Below are 7,226 nucleotides of genomic sequence, written 5' to 3'. Positions count from 1 at the left end.
AAAACACGGGGTTCAAGATACAGTAAGGAAAGAGGCTAACAAGAAGATCTCAATTTTTGATACCAAAGAACACTATATTTCTTATCAAGTTTGTAGAGTTACAACAAAGAAACTGCCAACAAACAAATTTTGTTCAAGTCCTTCAGCATGTAACTTTTGGCTTTACTCCAAGGCTCTTAAGCAAGCTCAAACTTTTAGGCCGCTAACAAAGGTAGACAGCAGAAGGTTCTCAATTAGTCTTCAAGCCCATGTATAAATCAAAGCAACATCAAGGCCACCTGTACCTCAGCATTACTGAACTCCCATAAACCTGGGTGAAATTTTATTCATGTATTTCATGCAGAAGTGTGTCATTAATAGGTGCTACTTTGTTCCATATCCAAACAGCTGTAACAAACACTTGAAAGGGCTTCCACCAGGGGTACGTATAAGTGTGTGTGGCTTATCAAGTTGTTTTATTCATGTAAAAAAAAACATATAAGTCTACACGGTCCACAGCTCGTAAACAGTCGTTCATTTTAAGCAGCAGCAGTAAAACTCGTGGCAACCTTCCAAGAAGCCCCAAATCTTAGAAACATATTTCGATGCATACATCTGGATCTCAACCTTTGTATGGATGGTTTTTTATGGCTGCCTTACAGTAGGCTTTCTTCAGCTCATCCTGGGAGCAGAATTTTGAGACGCCTAGGATGTCATATTACTTGCTATTATCCCTTCTGCGGTTGGGGTGCCTACCGAATATGGCAGCAGATTGAAGGCACAATCAGGACAAGTGTCAGCATCCGAACAGACCATCTTATAAAGTTCTTCTTGATCATTGACTACAAGCAATGCTATAGCTTCAGCTACTTGAGCCTCTCGCGCTTTTTGGGTGAAAGTGCAATTTCCTCGGGTAGCCAAAGCAGCATATCCTGTAATCTGGGTAGAGAAATTTGAACAGCTATCTACAGGATTTGCCAACACCAAAAATGCAGTTGTTGCCTCTACTTTGCTTTTAGCCAATGTAGCATCAAACTGTGGATTCAATTCTTCCTCTCCACTCGACATTCTCTGTCCAGGATAGCATCGACCTCATGCTCGGCTTCACGAATAAACAAGTCCAGAAAGGAAGAGCTCTGCCATCTTTGAAGTGTTCATGCAGAGCAACAGAACAATGTTATGACAGCTCTCTACGTGCAACAACAACACACAATGTCGAGGCAGCACTCGCAAGTTTCATAACAGTAGAAGCAACAGCAAAGAGTGAAGAGGCATGTGTACAGACATCCCTTCTCCTCGCTGCGCTTCGAGATATGATCCGTGTAGGACATTTCTTGTCCACCGGGAGGATACATCTTCACAGACGTTTAGATAGCTTCGAAGGATGCGATTGTCAAGCAGGGTCCAAGGTCTCACCGCCATAGGGTGTGTAGCCTCGATTCTTCTTGTTGCGTAAGACCTTCATCTTCTTCTCTCGGCTGAGGGAGAAAAACCGCCTGCTCTGCCTAAAAGCTTCGTTCCACTCATCGATGCCATGGTTGATGAAGTCCAGGACAATGTATTTGTGGCTCGAAGACACGCCAGTCCTGACTCCCAAAATCTCATGATTTGACCCAATTAACCGACGCCTCCTTCCCATGGAATCCGATCAACTCCTCAACGGAGGTGTTCCCCATCTGCAGAGACTCCGACATAATTAAAGACCGAAGCCCACCCATTACACAAGCGATTCCATAATTGTTGTTGATTGCTTTCTTCGTCTAAACAGAGCTTCAGCGCCTCTCCAGAAGTGGATCAATCCTCCAAAGCAATAGCAAAAATATTCGGAATTGTACTCATCGCTGGGAGCATCAATCTCCTTCACGTAAGAATTTTCAGATCTCTGTCGGGCGCACTCGATGATGTACTGATGATCGCCTCTGCTCCATGACCACCGCTAATTCTGACCATTTCCAAAATAGCCTATTCTTTTCCCTCCAAAAGCAGTTTAAAACCTGAATATAGGTTTTTCCTCTTCCTCCTTTTTCACCTTTAGCTATAACGTTAATCTCCAATTCTGCCCATGTAAAACATAACATGTAATAAGGGCATTCCAAGCTATTGCATTCCGGACAAGAAGCTCCAACACTCCCTATGCTTTTCCAAATGCACCACACTTGGCATACATATCCACCACAGCAGTCCCAAGTGCTGTACATACCCAGTAATAAGTGCATTCCAAGAGTCTACATCTCGACAAGGGAACCGTTCAGCACTCCTTAAGCTTTGCCCATTACACATGATATTCCTGAATTTACACCTTTGTCTTCATAGCTTAAATGTCAGCTTCTATAAAGCTTCCTTTGATTCCACGGTATCCTGCACTTTTCTTCGAGTTCATCATTAAAATTATCAGCTGGATAATGTCCTTTGGCATCAGTTTTTAATATTTTTCTAATACACGCACATCATGCATCCAAACAAAATCATGCGCATGCACTAAGGGAATATATACATTGGATGCGGATTATTAAAATGCATCACACAAACAATGAATCGCACGCAGAAATTAACACAAATGCACAACAAAAGAAATGGAGGTGTATACGACTCGGATGCGCAGCAACACGACATCCACCCCCTCTAAACCTGCGCATCCTCCGGATGTGCCAACTAACCAGGATCATTCAACTCCACAAACAAGTCGAGTCCATCTTCTGATTCTAGTAGACCTGTTTCTCCATCGGCTTCATCATCTATGTCTTCTGTCTCTTCTGCTTGTCTTTCTCCTATCTGCTCTTCTTCTGTCAATGCTTCAAGTGCATATTCTTCATCTTCTCTTCTCTTGAAAATCTTGACTCGTTTTCCAGCAATAGGCACCCTCAATATTGTTCCATCTAATTCAGCCAGCTCATAGGTACCATTGTCAAAAACCTTTTTCACTTCATACGGTCCAAACCATCTTTGAACCATTTTTCTCATGCTACTATGCTGATTTTCTAGACTACTGTCATAGACTAGAACCCAATCTCCTTCTTTTATGGCTCTAGGTCTCAAGCGATGCCTTAAATCAAACCTGTCTTTGTTTCTGAAACGGGCTGCCTTCAAACGATCAACGGCTAGCTACACATCTTCTGTCCTTCTCTCTAGTTGACGAATCCGAAGGGCTAGAAGCTCTTCCCTTGATAAATTCTCATGCCATGGAAGAACACTCCAAGTAAGAGCACAAATTTCAGTAGGCATGACAGGTTTTTGCCCATACATCAACTCCGCAGGCATGTATTCAGTAGTCACACTATGTGTAGAGCGATCAGCCCACAATGCAAAAGGTAGTAATCTCGGCCAATCTCCAATCCGACCTCTACAAGCTTTTGCCAATGCTTTAACTATTGGCGGATGTCCTCTTTCACTTTTGCCATTTCCCTCTGGATTATAGGCAGTAGTAAGAGCCAATTTAATCCCAAGCCGTGAGAAGAATTCTCTAGCTTCATCTGCATCTAGCTCTCCACGATCAGCTGTGATCTTGCCTATACATCCATACCTGCAAAATATTTCTTCCAACAAGAATTTACATACTGTAGTGGTGGTCTTCGTTCGCAACGGTCTACCTTCAACATAGTTTGTAAGATCCTCCCTAGCCAAGACAAGATATCTCATCTGCCAAAGTCCCACTGGCAAAGTAACCAAGTCTACCACCCACTTGTAATGCATACATAGTGGATAAGTCGGATGCAACTCATCACGATGTCGCACTAAAGAGTAAAGCTGGCAGTCCCTGCAAGTCTCCACAAAGTGAGAAACATCTTTATACATCCCTTTCCACCAGTATCTTTCTTTGATTTTCTCATAAGTAGCCCACACACCTCTATGTCCAGCCCATGAGCTCTCGTGGAACTCTCGCATAATCTGTATCTGCATCGCTACATCACAAACTACTCTCAAGGGCAAGCCTCCTCTCTTTCTTGGATGCTTCCAAAGAAAACCATCTTTCAAGAAATACCCATAAGCCTTCCTTCTGATTTTCTTGAATTCATCATCTGTCCAATCAGCTCTTCGAGTCAATGAACTTAGATACTGTCCAATTTGCAGCCACTCATCAACATAAAGTTCTTCAATAAAGGCTTCAACAGTAGATACATGGCAATCATGAACAAGGACAGAAGCAGCAAACTCTGTCTCATCATCTTCTGCAAGCATTGACTCCTCATCCTCATATCTCGCTCTAGATAGCATGTCAGCAACTGGATTATCTTTCCCTGCTATGTGTCGAAATTCTGGATTCAATGATTTGATATAGGCAATCCACCGAAGCATCGCTATATCTGGAGTCGAGCAACTAGTAATCATGCCAAGCAAAGGCAAACAATCTGTTTCCACAATAATTGAAGCTCCAATAAAATATCCTTTGTCACACTTTAGTGCAGTGACTACTCCCCACAACTCTCTTTTGATCTGTGGGTATCTCCTTTGTCGCTCATTAAGAACTTTAGCTCCAAAGCGGATAGCATACCTATTTCCATCAGCATCATCCAGTCCCACAGCCCAACCTATGCCAATAGGGCTAGTATCAACTGTCAACATGATCGGCCATCCACACTGATAATCCGCCTTGCGTAGAGTAGGAGCTGATTGCAACAGCTTCTTGAGCTTACGCATGGCTTTTGAATGCTTCTCATCCCAATGAAATTTCTACCCCTTTCGAAGCAGCTGATAGAGAACATCTGCAATATGAGCAAAATGAGGAATCCAAATCATGTAAAATACACAAGCTCCCACAAATCTCCGCACCTCTGAAGTAGTCGAGCAATACTCTGCAATCCTGTTTATGGCATCCACCTTTGCAGGAGAAGGCTTTCTGCCATAATATCCAACCATATGCCCAACTATGATGACTTCATTAACACCAAAGACAGATTTCAGCCCTGAAAGTGTCAAATTTACCTCCTCTAATCGTGTCAATATTTGCTCACAAGCAATCAAGTGGTCAGCCACAAACTGTCTACATCCACGCAAATCAAGACTTTCATTCTTTTCTTCTTCTGCACAACCCTTAATAGGCACATCATCTAGAAAAGGCATGGTATACTGCGGAATATAGTCTCGAAGAACTCTATGCATAGCATTCATCATATGAGCAACTGAGTTTGTAGCACCTTGTGGCAAGGTACACATCCTCACAAGACCAATAGGTGTCCGCATAGCAGTAATATCCCTGCTTTCCAAGGCAAGTTGAAACTGATCATAACCTGAATACAAGTCTCCTAGAGAATAGATGGCTCGTCCTGCAAAAGCCTTAGCAAATTCATCCACAATTGGATCTGTTCCCACATTCCTGATTGTCACTTTGTTCATGGGCTGCATATCCTGAATAAATCTCAAAGTACCATTCTTCTTTGGTACAGTAAACCATCTGTTAGAAGAGGGTTCCAAAATCCCCATTTTAATCTTCTCATTCAGCAACTCTATCAGCTTTGGCAAGTGTGCTTTAGGCACAGGTATAGGATGTATATTCCATGGTACATGAGGAACAGTGAAGATGACCATAGGTGCAACCAATTCGGGGCTAATGCAGCCAATTTCATGTGGAAAGAAAGCAAATGCCTTACCATGATGTCCAAGCATCTCTCTAAAACATTCTTTTTCCACTGGAAGCAAAAAATCCTCATTTCCAATCTTCAATTCTGCAAGAGTTTCAGCTGTAAACTTATGTCCAATATTTGCAGGATCCCTCAACATAGGCTGCTTCATAGATTTTTCAATCTGTTCATCACTATCAAAAGGAAGCGGGCCTGCAACCGGCTTAACCTTCTTATCAACTGTTTTATATTTTGTGTCAACCTTGGCATCATTCAAGCACTCTTTTCTTTGCTGCAATTTCTGCAAATTTTTAACATCTTTCAACTCTGTTGGCTGAAAAATTTCAGCCTTTAGCTCTATGGACTGCATGGGTGCAGTCTGAAACTCTGTATGCAGAAATTTTTCTGCATTCAACTCTGTTGGCTGAAAAATTTCAGCCTTTAGCTCTATGGACTGCATGGGTGCAGTCTGAAACTCTGTATGCAAAATTTTTTTTGCATTCAACTCTGTTGGCTGAATGGATTCAGCCCTCGGCTCTATGGACTGCGTAGATGCATCCTGAAACTCTGTATGCAGAAATTTTTCTGCATTCAACTCTGTTGGCTGAATGAATTCAGCCCTCTACAATTCTATTAGCTGATCAAGATCAGACATAAATTCAGTTTGCTGAGTTTTCTCAGCCTCTAACTCTATTTGCAGCATAAAACCAGAAATTTCCTGAAACATATCCAAGGTTTGCACAGGTATGATCTTTGAACCCTTGCATACATCAGTTTTCAGCATTGCTCTTATCTCAAACAATGTATCTGCATAAGACATCCCTTCATACAATCCATCCACATGCTCTTCTGCTTGCAAAATACCTGCATTCTTCAACTCTTTCTCCTTACGACCAATGTACTGCCTGGCAGCTCTAGGCAAATCTGAAATTTTCTGATAACTTACTGAACTATCTGAAGTAAACCCAACAAAGTTATTGGAGAAAGACTGGCTACCAGGAGGCGAGATCTCCTCTTTTCTCCGCTCCGTACCACTGGCGTCTCGCAAGACAGCGGTACCTAATGAAAATCCAACTCCTTCGAAGGTAGTGGTGCCTCACGCAAGGAGTCCCTGTTTCTCGGATGATTTACCCCAACAGTCATAAACTAAACAGCTCGCATACCATCTTTACTGCGTATCCGCGCATAAGCTGATCCGTCATCCATCACTTTTGTTTCCATTCTTGCTTCTGTAATGAAAGGCTGTCCAAGAATAATCGGATAAGAGCATGAATCCTGAACAAAGCAATGATAATCCTCTTCAACATTACCAATAGAAATTCTGATACTCGGACAAGCAGCATACATATCACCAGAAGTATTATTGGTGGCTCTCATGCGCTAGCCATGCTCTGCATCCATAGGCCACTTGCCACTCTCATAAACACCTCGAGCAATAAGTTTAATCTCAGAACCATGATCAACTAAAGCGATCAAGGGAATTTGTTTCTCTCCAATCCTTACCACTGTCTCAGTGGTTGCTCTAGCCCAATGACTTCGTGAAAAATGACTGCGAGGACTGAGAATAGGGGTCTCATCATCTTCATACTGCATAGGCTGCACTATTTTCTCCAATTGCGGATTAACAGAAGCATTCTCAACCATCACTGCATCATCATGCTCTTCCCCAAGAGCTCCATGCCACAATCCCTG

The 7,226-nt window shown here is 42.5% G+C and overlaps 1 pseudogene; it reads right to left on the bottom strand.

Moving 5' to 3' along the window:
- Positions 1-684: 684 nt before the first annotated feature.
- LOC148028097 (signal peptide peptidase-like 2 pseudogene) lies at positions 685-1,047 on the bottom strand (annotated as a pseudogene).
- Positions 1,048-7,226: the final 6,179 nt, after the last annotated feature.

Source organism: Lygodium microphyllum, chromosome 12 (genome assembly GCF_053477565.2).
Source record: "Lygodium microphyllum isolate KBCC chromosome 12, Lygodium_microphyllum_v1.1.10, whole genome shotgun sequence".
Taxonomy (NCBI): Eukaryota; Viridiplantae; Streptophyta; class Polypodiopsida; order Schizaeales; family Lygodiaceae; genus Lygodium; species Lygodium microphyllum.
The sequence above is the reverse complement of the archived record's forward strand: the minus strand, read 5'-3'. Positions and strand labels throughout refer to the sequence as shown.